The sequence below is a fragment of the Monodon monoceros genome, unplaced genomic scaffold (genome assembly GCF_005190385.1).
Source record: "Monodon monoceros isolate NGI ecotype Baffin Bay Population unplaced genomic scaffold, NGI_Narwhal_1 Super_Scaffold_18, whole genome shotgun sequence".
Classification (NCBI taxonomy): domain Eukaryota; kingdom Metazoa; phylum Chordata; class Mammalia; order Artiodactyla; family Monodontidae; genus Monodon; species Monodon monoceros.
The window spans coordinates 22,527,852-22,542,114 of NW_021703774.1; the positions used below are offsets into that span (position 1 = coordinate 22,527,852).

Sequence of the window (14,263 nt, forward strand, 5' to 3'; positions counted from 1 at the left end):
TATATATATATATATATATATATATATATATATATATATATATATATGTAGAGTATATATAGTGTATGAAATGGAAGGACATTTCAGCCATGACTCCTTAAATAATTCAGTGTGTATTTTCTGAGATCAAGGATATTCACTTAGAAAGAATTCATTCTCAAAATCAAGATATTTAACATTAATATAATACTGTTATTTAATTTATAGACTTTCTTCAAATGTCCCCAGTAGTCCCAATAATATTCTTCATAGAAATGGTGTCTGGTCCAGGATCCAGTCTAGGATAGAGCGTTGCGATTTGTTTTTATGACTCTTTAGTCTCCTTTCATCATGAACGTTTTTATCTGCCTTTCCTTTCCTTTCATGACGTTGACTTTTCTGACATTGACATCTTTGAAAAGTACAGGCCAGTTATTTTGTAGAATGTTACTTAATCTGGTGGGGTTTTTTTCCTGATGTTTCCTCATGATTAGATTTATATTATGCATTTTTGGCATAAAAGATGTTGTTTCCTTTCAGGAATCAGGAATTGATCTACAATTTTTAGCCAAGATTGTTCCCCCCAACACATTATTCTTCATTCTCCCTGATGTACCTGGAAACTCTCCAGAAGTTTGTACAGAAGAACAACCTTTGTTCTGACTTTTAAAAATACATAATTTATTCTAGAGATCACTTTATACTCATTCTTTCACTCCATAAACCTTTCAACAGCTTTTGACCAAAAGCTGAAATCTGATTGTCTAAATTTTGCCCTGCTGAGTTGGACTCAGTGCCTTATTTATTTACTAACTGTGTATATATAGACTGTACTTTGAAATATCTTGCACTGTCCTGGATTTCATATTCTAATACTGGATGAATATCTAACCAAGGAGGAGGATATTAGGATACAGGAGTGAGGAGTGAGGTTACAACCTCAGTGCAGTTTTTCTATATAAAAATAACAGTTTTCTTGAGATATAATTCACATACCATAAAATTCAATAATTCACATACCATAAAATTCATCCTTTTAAAGTGAACAGTTCAGGGCTTCCCCAGTGGTGCTGTGCTTAAGAATCTGCCTGCCAATGAAGGGGACACGGGTTCGAGCCTGGGAAGATCCCACATGCCACGGAGCAACTAAGCCCATGAGCCCGCGAGCCACAACTACTGAAGTCTGCCCACCTAGAGCCAGTGCTCCACAACAAGAGAAGCCACCGCAATGAGAAGCCCGCGCCCCGCAAGGAAGAGTAGCCCCCGCCTTCCGCAACTAGAGAAAGCCCGCGCGCAGCAACGAAGACCCAACGCAGCCAAAAATAAATGTTTAAATTTATATAAAAAACTAAAGTGTACAATTCAGTAGTTTTTAGTATATTAACAGAGTTATGGTGATACACCATCACCAATATCTAATTTTAGAATGTTTTCATCATCACTGCAGTTTGAAGAGTAACAAATTTGAATCCCTTGGTAAAATGGCCAGAGGCAGAGCAGCTTCTGTCTGAAAGATGTGGGGGAGGGATGGAGGGAATCTCACAGGCTGCACGTTTTCAAGGAGCACAGAGATGCCAGAGACTGCAGGGATGAGAGAAGGCTTTTGTAGGAGGGTGTGGAATTAAAGAACAGTAGGATTTCATGTTTGGATGCAGGAGAGCATCCTTTCCAGGCATGCTGCACGAGCAAAGGTTGGAGATGTGATTGAATTGAGTGTGTTTGTTAGCCAGGAACAGCCTCTCTTCACTGAAATGGAGAGTTCCTGGGCCAGGGTGAGCAGTAAGGTTGGAGGCCAAGGGGGTGAACTTTATCCTGACGTTGTATACAGGGTGACAGTCAGAAGTTTAATATCCCTGTAACAGGCCCTGGTTCTGGTCTGCTGGCTGTGATCTTGAGGATGCCGGGTGTTGAAACTGCATCTGTGAGCACATAAAAACGGTGTCGGAGGAGTTGTGAGGCGGTGACGAGGAGCGATGACAGAGGTGACAGGGTAGGTTTTCTAAGGATGAAGGTCTGGGGATTAACGCTTGTTGCAGAAGTCAAGAACCAAGCATCCACTGGCCTGAGTGCCCAGCTTCTTCTGAACGGAAGCGGATTGATTAAGTGCTACTGTCCAGGGGTTGAACTACCCGTTGTAGACCTCATCCTCACCACGAAGACCTCTTTGGGTTTTGTTTGTTTTGGGTTTTGTTTTTACATCTTTATTGGAGTATAATGGCTTTACAATGTTGTGTTAGTTTCTGCTGTATAACAAAGTGAATCAGCTATATGTATACATGTATCCCCATATCCCCTCCCTCTTGAACCTCCCGCCCACCCTCCCTATCCCACCCTCTAGGTGGTCACAGAGCACCGAGCTGATCTCCCTGTGCTATGCGGCTCCTTCCCACTAGCTATCTATTTTACATTTGATAGTGTATATATGCTCATGTTACTCTCTCATTTCGTCCCAGCTTACCCTTCGCCCCATCCGTGCCCTCACGTCCGTTCTCTACGAGTGCGATGAAGACCTCTTTGAATGGGTCGTACTTTCACCCAGACTAATGCTTCTCAGACTCTGTGTGTTGAAAGACAAATTTGTTTGTTTTTAAATTTCCCAATCTGTCCTGGACCAATACACGTGTAAAATACAATAGCAATGAACGGCTAGAAATATGAAACAAGTCATACAACGTGCAACCTTGGGGTTTGTTTTTTGATTCAGTGGACAAAGTTACTGCCTGAGTTACTAAACACTTTGGCTTCGTTTCTGTCCTCGGGTCCGCGGGCAGCACTTTGAGAGCCCTCTTCCAAAGCAGAGGCGGAGCTTAGGCAGGTGCAGAGATTCGCCCGGGTCGCTTAGGTAAGAGGGGCGGAGCGCGACTGAACCCGGGTCTCCCCGCCGCCCTGGGCCCGGCCCTGGCCCGTCCCTCTGGGAGGCCGAGCCGGGGCGGGGTCAGCGTGGGGTTGGCAGGGGACGCGCGGATAGGGAGCCGGGGAACCAGGGGAGCCAGAGCCAGAGGGACCGCGTACCTGCTGCCGCCGAGCCCGGGAGCCAGGAGCAGACGACCGTAAGCGCCCGGGGGCGTCGTGCGCAGTTTCCGGGGCCCGGGCGGCCGTGACCGCGCTCCCGGGGTTGCAGGGGCGGATCGCGATCCCGCGGGCTTGGGGACGCTGTCGGCCGGCGCCGTCCGGCCAGGGCTCCAGGGAGACTTCCAGACAGGCCTCCGCTCCCGCCCGCTTCCCCGCAGCCCGCAGCTCCGTCGAGACCTAGGCTCCGAGCGCGCCGCTCGGCCCCCGCCCCCTCTGGCCCGCAAGAGCTCCGGGCTCCGGGAGAGGCCCGCGTGAGCCCTGCGAGCGGGCTCTGGCCAGCGGGGGAGAGCAGCGGGGCCCCGTGGCTTGGCTCTTCTGGAGAGTACCGCTTCCAGGGTGCGTCTGGGTCACGCAGTGCAACTGCACTTGTTTGTCACCGGAGTCCTAAAACCGATCTCAGGTCTCTTAGCTGAGACGTGCTCTCTCGCCATCTCCGTGCGCCGCTCCAGTTTTTCTCTCCCTCCCCTTGTTCTTCTCTCGAGAGAGAAGGCCAACCTGCTCAGCTCAGCGCACGGGAGAGGAAACCTGGGCCCGGGGTTAAGAGTTCACCATGTAGCAGGAGCCCAGGGATGTGATCAGTGTAAGCGCAGCAGAGACCCGAGATTCCTTTAGCCTCCCTCCCCGCAGGAAGCTGGGGAATTTAAGCCTCCGGCCCCTCACTTGCCCGGCCCTTCTGACGCCTTCGGGGTGGAGGCGCGGTCAGACTCTAACAATGTTGTGATCCTAGTTTTGACTTATTTTGAAGCTTCGTCCCCCACCCTCTTCACTCTCCTCCACTATATAAACTTCAGGCTCCACAAAGCCTGGGTGGGCCCCTGGCGCCCGGATGCGCAGACAGCCTTCTCTCTGCCCTGCCCCACCTCCCCACGCTGTAGCTCCGTGCCGGCTCCGCCGTGGAGTAGGGGGGGACCTCTGCATTCGGCACCTCAGCACCCAGTACATCGGATTTACGAGCTGTTGCGGGAAATTGCTGAGAGCATTGGGATTTATGCCTGTCTCAGTGCCGCTCCGCAGACTCCTCTGAATTCAGCATTAAAAATAAACTTTGGCAAGAAGAGGCACCGCTCCGGGAAGTAGCATTGTCTTCTGGTATGGTGGTTGCTTCCTTCAGGGGACGTTGTAGCCTTTTCACTAGCCCCAGCAGGTCTGATTTAGCAAAAAGCAGTTTTTCCTTCCCACATGTCCACACCTAGGCGTGGGCAGTGTGAGCGGACTGACCACTGTGTGTAGGCTCTGCCCCTGCACCGGGGCTCAGCAGGGAGCATGCCTTCACGGAGTCTACCGTTCTGCTGGGGGAAAGATGGACGATACGCACAATAGATTTGTAAAATATAAACTATGTTAGAAAGCGATGTGGGAGCAAAATACAGCACTGAAAAGAGAAGTGGGGGGGTGGGTAAAAGAAGGCCCCCCTGAGAGGGGATATTTGAATAATACTGAGGAGTAAGGGGGTGGCAGACTGCTATCTGGAGTGATGGTGCACAGGTCAAGCAAGTGCAAAGGCCCCATGGCAGGCATGTGGCTGGCATGGATGAACTTTATATCTGTGTTTGCTGAGTGTGGGCCAAGCTGCCACCAGGGTCCTTTGGTGTGAGTGGGCTACTGGATAAACTTAACTGGCTCAGCCTGAGAACAAGAGGCTCCCCCCCACCTCCAGTTCCAGGAAAGGAAAGTCTTCCATGGGAAATAACTGCTCAGCAAGGCCGCCAGGGTGAACTTCAACACCACCTGCTCCAACCACATGCTCCCTGTGTAATCCCACCTGCCTCCCGGCTATCCCTTAAGTGCATGGGCTGGTACAGACTTACGGGAGTGGGATGTCCATGGTAAGAGACTGAATGGGGCCTGTTTGGGCAGAGGGACCTTTAGAGAAAGGGCATCGGATCACTGGAGGAAGTGGAGTGCCTCCCCCAGCCCCCTCCTGTAGTGTCCTCGTTCATGTCTGAGGTCTAAATCCAGCACCAGCTGGAGGGCACAGGGGGCCCCCATGTTATCAATACACGGTGACCCTCCCATCGACGTAACCTAACATGCCCAGGCTTAGTGATTGCTGACTTGCACCTTGACTTTCCTTCCAGCATCCTGGCCTAGCCCAGACATGGGAAGGCAGGGGCTGCCCAGATTCCAGTTCTCCATCCTTGAGCTGAGATACTCAAAGACATGGAACCCAGCTGGGCTTACAAAATAAGGCAGGGCTCAGTGTGAGCTGCTCACTACTGCCGATGAAGGAGCCCAGAACATACCCACTCAGGCTGGAGTGGACACAGACAGAACAGGCCTGTGGTGACTTGAAGGGTCTTTAGGATCCCATGCTCAAAACCCACCTCTGATAGGACCCTACATCCCATCATAGTGATTCATTCCTTTGAGAGGTGATCCACAGTGATGTGGAAAGAGAATTGGCATAGGAAGAATATCTGGCTGGTGTCCCAGCTCTGCCAGTAAGTTCTGCTCTGGGGACCTCATCCATGAAATGAGGTTGGGCTATATAATCTGCAAGGCTTCTTACAGATCTAATATGTGATGATTCTGTGGTTAAGAATCCAAAGGGATCTTCAGAAAAGGAAAGAGGTTACTGGGAAGCTGTCAGTTTTGATGGGGCCTAGGTGGTCCTGCAGCCTACGCCGGGTTCGCTGCGGGCAGCGTCAAATAAGAGTGAAGGGCCTGGCCAGGGTGTAGGAGGCAAGACCCCAGGCAGAGGTCGAGGGCCCAGGGTGGAGGCAGAAGCGTCACTACCCAGGCCAGCTGGCCCCATGGGTCACCTGTGGGCTGCTGGTGGGTGGTTCTTGGCCTGAGCCTAGTGGTTTAGGAGCAGAGGCTCCAGGGGCCGTACGGTCAGGTGGGGAGGTTGCAGCAGGGAGATGGCACCCCAACATTTCCCCCAAGAGGGAACCAAAGCTTTGCCAAGGATCCAGCCCCCACCCCCACCCCCTTCCCTGAGGAGGGAGTGCTGGACGCTCTCTTGTCAAGGAGAGAACGCTACGATCCTGCCCTTGGTTGCCTAAGTGAACACGCCATCGTGCAAACCAGGTTCAAACTGAAACTGCCTCTTCTGCCATCAAGGTTACAGTTGGCCCTCCGTATGCCTAGGCTTTGAGGCCGTGGATGTGGAACCCAGCCACACGGAGGGCAGGCTGTACTCTGCCGTTTATATAAGGGACCCGAGCATCCACCGATTTTGGTATCCGGAGGGTGCTGGGACCAATCCCCCACGGATACTGAGGAATGACTCTATGTTTACTTCCTGAGGGAGGTCATCGTTCATCCTTTGTCACCAGAGAGCAGCTGTTTTCACTGTCTGAAGTCTAGCCTGTGAACATTCCTTTAGACAGGCTCAAGGACCTGGAGTGGAGTCTTCCTGTCCACTGGACCCCATGGTCTGTCTTGGCTTTGCTGTCAGGCAGCGGGTACCGTTCTCATGAGGAGCCATTTGAGTGCACAGTCCAACTACTGCTAAGCCACACCTGTTAGGCTCAACAGAAAGTGCTTGCGGTAGGAAAAAAAAAAGCTCTTCTATTTGGGGATTTCAAGGACTTTCTGGAGGAATCTACAGCTAACCCACAAGTGGGAACCATGGGTCTTGTCCCGAGTCAAGAGCAGGAGTTTTTACTACCTTTAGTGTTTGGGAAGATTGATAAACAGACTGAATTAAAATATCTTCTTGGCACTTGCAAGCTGGGTTAACTTGGGCAAACTGTTTAGCCTCTTGGAGCTTCATTTTTAAATCTCTTTAAAACAGAAAACAACTATGCCTTACTTCTTAGGGTTATCGTAGCACGGGAGATGCTGTGCTTATGGAGTCTTCCCATCACCATGTCCCAGTCCAGGGCTTCTTTGGGCTTCCTCAGAGGAGGTGGTGCTGCCCAGACGCGTCCTCATGTTCTGGAAGGGTTCTGAGCGTCCCCGCCGTGGGCCTATCGGGCTGGCTGTAGCCAGGCTGTGGCCTGCGCTGTGAGCTCTGAGGGCTGCAGGAAGCCAGTGACCAGCAGCGGGAGTCCAGGTGCCTCTGAGCCAGAGACCCGTGTGGTGCTTCTCAGTGGCTGGGCACGGGCCTTCCCCGAGGACCACCACCTCAGGGTGTCCCCCGGCGGCTCAGCCTGCGACTTGGCTTTCCAGGTGGCATGAGTGGCCTTTGCGATACTGGGTGCAACTTTCCCGTTGTACTACCCTTCTCGTTAGAACTGGAGAGACTTGGACCTTTTGGACAGTAAGAGAAACACTGATTCCAGCACCAAGCTCCATGATTAACCCCTGAGTGCCAAGGGCTCAGGGAAATCTGACGCTCTTACCAACTCTTTGGGAGAAAATGGATGTATTTTCCTGCTTTCCGGGTTTTCTGCCTGTGAACCAAGTTGTCGCTGTGAGGAGGCAGGAGCCGGCAGGCTGGCCACCAGGTGGGGGAAGGCGGCCCCCTGCCCTCGGCCGGGTCTGTGCCCCCTTCCCACAGGTGGGTCTCAGGGTCACGGTGATACTGTCAAGATGGAACACCTTAATTTCAGAGTTGCCCCCTGGACCTTTGGTTGAACTTCAGAAGTATTTTTAGCCTTTTTTGACTTTTTATTTCTTTTTGCAACCTAGACATTTCCACAAGCAAACTGACCCCACCAAGACACCAGCAACCCAGAATATTCCTCTGAGCTCAGACTCTAGTCCTTAGGGCTGCAGTACGTGAAGCACAGGGACCCTTTCAGTGCGTTTCAGACAATAAAGCCAGCTCAAGTGACTGTGCTGTGGCCCAGCTCTCAGTGCTATCCTGTTACACACTATTGAGGAAGCTTCCAGACCGGGAGCACGTCGCTGAGGAAAAGCAGACTTGGGGAGGGGAGGGAGGAGAGAGAGTGTGGTTAGTGGTGGAAAGGAAATCAAATCGGTGTATTATACACCTATATAATAGGCCCACGCCTATTATCTCCTGAAATAGGAGTCTTTCTCTCCTCAAATAGAGAATGTCACGTATTGAAATTCCAGGAAGGTAATGTTTTTTCCTCATAGGCAGTGAACTGTGTTCCACTTGGGTTTTTTCTCTGGTAATTTAAACCAGTGGACAACTTGACGGAATGCGAGATGGAAAGGATTCAAATGAAACTCCCAGAGCATGAGTGTGTGAACCCTGCAGGGTGGAGAGAGTCTGCTCCCCACTTGTGTTGTTTAACTAAAAGTCTGCATGGCAGCTTGTGTAAATGAGTTTGTGGTGGCCCCTGCTCCCCCAGCTCAGGGACATTTAAAATCTGTGGAGGTCAGCATCCCCTCTCTGAAGGTGCTCTGGGCCAGGCAGCCCACCCATATGATTCCCCCCCCTTCACCCATCCAGACCCTCCTGGCAGGTGCTGAGGCTGCCTTCACTCAGGCCCCAGAGCCGAGAGCCCCCTCCTTATCCTAGGCCATGCTTCCCTCACTTTCTGCCTTCCAGCCACACTGGCCTTCAGGCATCCTATCCGCCCTGGAACCCTCTGCCTTTCTCTCTTTCAAGGATCGCTTCTAACTTCCCTTCTTGTTGTTCAGATAACACTTCCTCAGGGAAGGTTCCCTCAGCTTCAGGGTAGGCCTCTCTCCCCGACCTTTAGTGTCCTCAGGATTTAAAAACAAAAAGCAAATGCCTGTGACAGCTGTTCCCTGTGTGGCCACTTTCCCTGAGTTCATTCAGTAGGGATGTACTTTATTCCACCCATTTTGCAGGTGTGGAGACTGAGGCTTGGAGAAATGAAGACACTGGCCTAAGTTTACCTAGGCTATGGCTGGTAAGGGATAGGGCCAGGATTCAAAGCAGGCCCTGAGTGCCTGACCACCAGCCGAGCTGGCTCCTGAGTCCATAAAGATTTTCATCAGATCAGATCAGCAGTCAGTAATTGTATTCTTTCTGTCTGTCTATACAGGTGTGTGTATGTGTGTGTGTGCGTATATATATATCTCGTTGGGGGCATGGGGATGGGGGCAGGGGGCGGGGGTGACCCTCCAGAGCATACAGTGATGTGCCTTCACTCAGGCCCCAGAACAGGGTTCCCCATAATAAGGCTGCCCCCCACACTGTTTTTACTTTTTTACTTCCCCTTGTTTTTGCCTACAAACGACGTGTTTCTTTTCCTGCCAGGCTGCTCTCCCGGGGCTTGGTTCCAGATCTTTCAGGGAGATAAACATGGCCCTTGTCCCAAGTGCGGAGCATTCTAATCTGTCCAGCCCAGCTGACCTTGCCCATGGGCCTGGCCCACCCCAGCACTGCTGGCCGCTGGGGTTCCGGGAAAAGCCTGTGGGTGGAGAGGCTGGTCACGTGCTGGGCTGTGCAGAGTTGGGGAGAGGCCCTTCACCCCGGGTATTCCCCCATCTATCCTGGGCCAGAGCAGTCTCCGCTACAGTGAGCTTGCCTGGGAGTTTCGGGCATCGCTGTTGGGGAGCCCCTGGGAGCCCCAGGCTTTGGCCAGCCTTCGGTGCACGTTGCTTGGAGGGACGTTCCTGGTCTGGGTGGCCTTCCTTGACGTGCCCACCTGGAGTGGAAGGGAAGCCATCTGTTTTCCCCTTTCTGCTGGATATGCCTCTCCCCAGGGAGGAGCAGCAAGGCTGGGTAGGGCAGCGAGGGGCCGAGGCCGAGGAAGCACACAGACCCCCAGCCCCGCCTTTCTCTGGCCTGGAGTCTGGGGGCACACAGTGTACCCCTCTGCCCCGCGCTTGTGGACCACTGGCTGACTACTTCCCCAGAAGGAACACAAGGTTATTATGCTCCTGAGTCTGAATCCCTGTCAGGAAGACATCAGACAACAGGCTGGAGGGAGGAATCCCCCATGCAGGCCACAGCTGGGCCTTCTCCTGGGGCTCAGGTCTGTGTCCACCCTCTCGGCCTCTTCTCTCTCTTTTTTTTTTTTTTTGCTGTATGCGGGCCTCTCACTGTTGTGGCCTCTCCCGTTGCGGAGCACAGGCTCCGGACGCGCAGGCTTAGCGGCCATGGCTCACGGGCCCAGCTGCCCCGCGGCATGTGGGATCTTCCCGGACCGGGGCACGAACCCGCGTCCCCTGCATCGGCAGGCGGACTCTCAACCACTGCGCCACCAGGGAAGCCCTCGGCCTCTTCTCTTGAAGGACATTTGGGCATCCAGCCCAAGGCCAGGTACATGGTAAGAGTTGGAGTTAGCTAGTAGCTTTCTATGACTTGGGGAGCATTTTCAGATTGTGAGGTTCTCACCACCTGCCTGGGTCCGAGGGAGGAGACTCTCCGAGGGCAGGCTGGCTGGCCCACCCCTCCTCCCATCGTGGTCAGCAGGATCCTGAGGCTGAGCCTCATCTTTCTAGATCCCAAACCCTGACATTTACAGTGCGCCTGGGATACCGGCCCATCTCTACAAACTAGGCTCAGAAGTAGGTTGTCTATAATTCCTCAAGGAGAATTCAGCCATCTTTTTGCTCAAAAGGTCTGATCATTTTCAACGCTGTCATTCAAAGAACTTTTAAATTCATTCATTCAACAATTTTTTTTTTATCACAAGTCGTCAACAGCACTTTATTTTGTTCGAATGCTTCTTGTTGGCAGCTGCTACCTGTTCAGCGATTCTGTCCAGATCTCTCTGTCCCTGAGGTGTCAGTTTGTAGCCCCCATCTTGGTCCTTTCCCACCTTTTTCAGCCCCTCCAGGGCTTGGAGAACCCGACAGACCATGCTCTTGGAGCCTCTGCTGAAGTGGCTGGGCATGACACCGTTTCCCTGACACCCACCATAGATCTTGGTCATGGAGCCCCTGCCCCAGCCCCGGGGCTGCCCCAGAGATACAGGTGCCTTGCTGTGGAAGCAGCTCGTGTGTAGAACCCGTTCTTATCGTAGGGAGTGAGCTCTTTATGCTTGGCCGGCTTGACAGTGTCCACCCGTTCAGGGGCTTTCAACTTCCTGGACTTTCTGAGGAAGGCTGCCAGGGCTCTGACGCACTCCCGCTGGTTCACGTCTTTTACAGTAACTCCAGGCATCGTGCAGCCTGCGAGCTGCCAGCCAGGGGAAAAGGCCATTCAACAAATATTTACCGAGCATCCAATAAGTGCCAGGCACTGGGGACACAGGGGAGCCAAAGCAGCCCTAGTCTCTACCCTCAAAGAGCTTCCTTCCAGTGGGGGAGACCCCTACCAGTCACATAACGTCATGGACAAACGTGACAGTGACGAGGGGTAGGAAGGAGAGGTGCGCGGTGCTGAAATAGGCTTGGAGGAGGGACACGATCTGAAATCGGAAGGATGAACGCAAGTTAAGGAGCTGAGAAGGGACGGGAAGAGCGTTGCAGACAGAGGGAACCAGCATTTCCGCGAAGCCCTGCAGCCGGAGGGAGCAGGTGAGCACACACGCCTGAAAGGACATGGAGGTCAGGGCTGAAGCCTGGGAGGGGTGTGGGCAGGTCAGACCACACAGGTCTTGAAGGTCACCTTAACCAGCGTTGCTTTGTCCCCAAAGTAGCAGGAAGCTATTTAAGAGTTTTAGCAGGGGGTGCGACAGGGTCAGATTTGCATTGCCAAAAGATCGCTCTGGCTACAGAGTGTATTGGTGGGGGGGGGGGGGCAGAGCAGGGGTGAGTGGACCGGCTGTAGTCCAGGGAGAGACGGGCACCTGGGCACCTGGGCGGGGTGGTGGTGGTGGAGAAGGATTGGGGATATAAGTTGGGAGGTAGAGCTGCCGGAACTTGCCGAGAGATTGGATGTGGATGAAACAGAGGAGGGGGCTTTCAAGGACATCGCCCGGGTTTTTGGCTTGGCAGATGGAAGGTGGCTACTGCCAGCTACAGTGAGAGGGAACCCAGAGGAAGACCAAGTTTAGGGAGACAAGTGCAATTTCAGATGCACTGGAGGAGGTGTTGAGACATTGAGGAACTATGGACTTGGCCGGTGGGTGCCTGGGTCTGGAGCTCAGAGGAGGTCTGGGTTAGAGATGCTCATGTCTGTCATCTGTCCAGAGGTGGCAGTGGGAGCCATGTGCACAGAAAGGACAGCCCCGTTTGGACACCAGTTCTTCGGCAGCCAGTGTTTCTCCCACAGCCCAGCCAGCTTTCCTTACCCTGTTTCACATGTTCGCCAGGCCCCCGGCCCTCAGATGCCCATGGGTTTCTGAGTTTCCGGATTCCCCTTTGTCTCCAGGGCTTCTTGGCCCCTGGGAAGTCACAGCTCAGCTGCTGAGTGCATTTGCCCAGCTCTGGTGCTGCGAGGTGTCTGACTCACTGTTGGAGCTGGATCACAGGGAAGACTCACTCTTGTGGTTGTCCATATTTTTTAAATGTATAATTATTTTGTTTTGGGGTAGATAGTACATGCATTTGGTAAAAAGAATTTTTTTTTTCAACATGCAAAAGCATATTCAGTGAAAGTTTGTTTCCTCTTTGCTGTCTTTTGAGAACATACCTTTATGTGATTGGGGCAGCAGGAAAATGTTTATTTATCATATAAATGTTCCAGAGACGGAACAGTAATAGAGCACTGAAAATTTTGAAGACTGGGCATTTGTTCTTAAGAGTGTGTGCCCTGGGGGAGCTTGATATATTTTCTTTCCGCCCTTTCTCAGTTAGTTGGGATTATGTTAGGCTTTATATAATCGAAAACTCAAAATAACAATGGATTAAACAATATAGAAGTTTATTTTCCTGTCATACAAAGGAAGTTTGGGAGTAAGCAGTCCAGGCCTGGGCTGGTGGCTCCATGGTGAATGCAAGATCCTTCCATCATCTCTGATTTCCATCCTCAAGATCACTTCATGGTCCAAAATGGCTACCAGAGTCCAGCCATCATGTCTGAGTCCCAGGAGGCATGAAAAGAAAGGGGAAGAGCACACAGTTTCATCGTACAGAAAAATCCTCCCCAAGTAACAAAGCATAAGGAATAGAGGTGGTCTGGGGAAGGGGGGGTTGTGGGTCTGGCTGTCATTATTAGAATCCTGCCACATTTCCCCTCCAACCCCACCCCCTTTACTGGCTGTGATCTCAGACGAGTTACACAACCTTGGTTTTCTCATCTGTAAAGTGGGACTGTTGTGAGGATTAATGGGTCAAATGATACAAAGTGCTCACAGCAGTGTCCGAGGAAGCCCTCCCTAAGATGCCTGTTACCCTCAGGCCTTGAGCCCACTGGGGGTAAGAGTTCAGGGGCAAACATAAATACACACTGCGATGGGGTCAAGGGCGGCTCACGGACAAGAGATTTTGCGGGCTCCTGAGGGAGGAAGAGCAGGGTTCTGATGGGGGAAATGGAGGGTTGTCCCAGGATTTGGAGGTCTGTTTGTGGGGGACAGAGAAACTGCCTTGTATGGCTCCAGGCTCCAGAGTCGGGGTGCCTCCTGGGGCTGGCTAGGAGTTTAGCCTGTAGCTTGCAGGCTGTGAGGACAGATTATGGAATTTCTCCTTCCTGGGAAAAGAGGGTTGGTAAAACGTGATAGTTAGGCTGCTGAGACTTTCACAGGCCTGGCTGTGGGGGCAGCAGGCCCCCCTGGAACTGTAGCATTTTCTTCAAATTTCTAACTGGGATCTTGGACACCATGGATGTGGAGTCATGGGTCCACCCTTCCCCCTGAGGGTTACAACCAGGAGGGCAGCTTGGGGAATCCAGCTTTCTGCACGGGACCAACTTACCAGTCTGTGTGCAGAGAGAGGCTCTGGGATTGTCTGCTCACTTTGGAGATGGCATTTTCTCTTTGCTTCTTGATCCTATAGAAGGGCCACAGTCCCTCCCACCTCGGTCAGGCCCAAGTGTTTATTCAACAGCTGTTGGTGAGATTCCTGCATCTGCCAGAACTGGGCTCTGTGCTCACTGGGATACCTTGGGGAGCAAGACAGATAGCCAGCCTTCTTAGAGTTTATAATTCAGTCTAGAGCAAAGGTTCTCAGAGTGTGGTCCCCGGACCACCAGCAGCAGCATTACCTGGGAACTAGTTAGAAATGCAGATTCTCCGGCCATACCCCAGATCCCTTGAATCGTTTAACAGCTTCTCAGGTGATTCTAACACATCCTGAAGTTGGAACCGCTGATCTGCAGCATGGGTTCTGCACTGAGGGCAGTTTCCCTCCCAGGGAACATTCGGCCATATCTGGAGATATGTTTGGTTGTCACACGGGGCGTGGTGGGGTGGGGGTGGGGGTGGGGAGGAGGTGGAGCTGGTATTACTGGGTAGAGGCCAGGGATGCTGTTAAACACCCTACAGTGCACAGGACAGGCCTCATAACAAAGAACTATCTGGTCCAAAATGTCAGTTGTGCTGAGGTTGAGAAG

General features: G+C 52.2%; 2 protein-coding genes and 1 pseudogene across 3 annotated transcripts in view; 2 read left to right on the forward strand and 1 right to left on the reverse strand.

The window, feature by feature from the left end:
• The window catches only part of SRP9 (signal recognition particle 9), a 35,148-nt gene extending 32,990 nt beyond the window's left edge, over positions 1 to 2,158 (forward strand). Inside the window, exon 7 of the mRNA XM_029230052.1 lies at positions 1,842 to 2,158. The gene's annotated coding sequence lies outside the window, so the exon portion shown is untranslated. The remainder of the gene's footprint in view (positions 1 to 1,841) is intronic.
• Positions 2,159 to 2,863: 705 nt separating this feature from the next.
• EPHX1 (epoxide hydrolase 1) overlaps positions 2,864 to 14,263 on the forward strand; it is a 35,413-nt gene continuing 24,013 nt past the window's right edge. Inside the window, exon 1 of one of the 2 annotated variants that reach the window (XM_029227394.1) lies at positions 2,864 to 3,029. The gene's annotated coding sequence lies outside the window, so the exon portion shown is untranslated. Of the gene's footprint in view, positions 3,030 to 11,087; positions 11,350 to 14,263 lie in introns of those variants that run through there. The other variant, XM_029227396.1, reaches the window with a different exon arrangement.
• Positions 9,995 to 11,080, reverse strand: LOC114898235 (annotated as a pseudogene).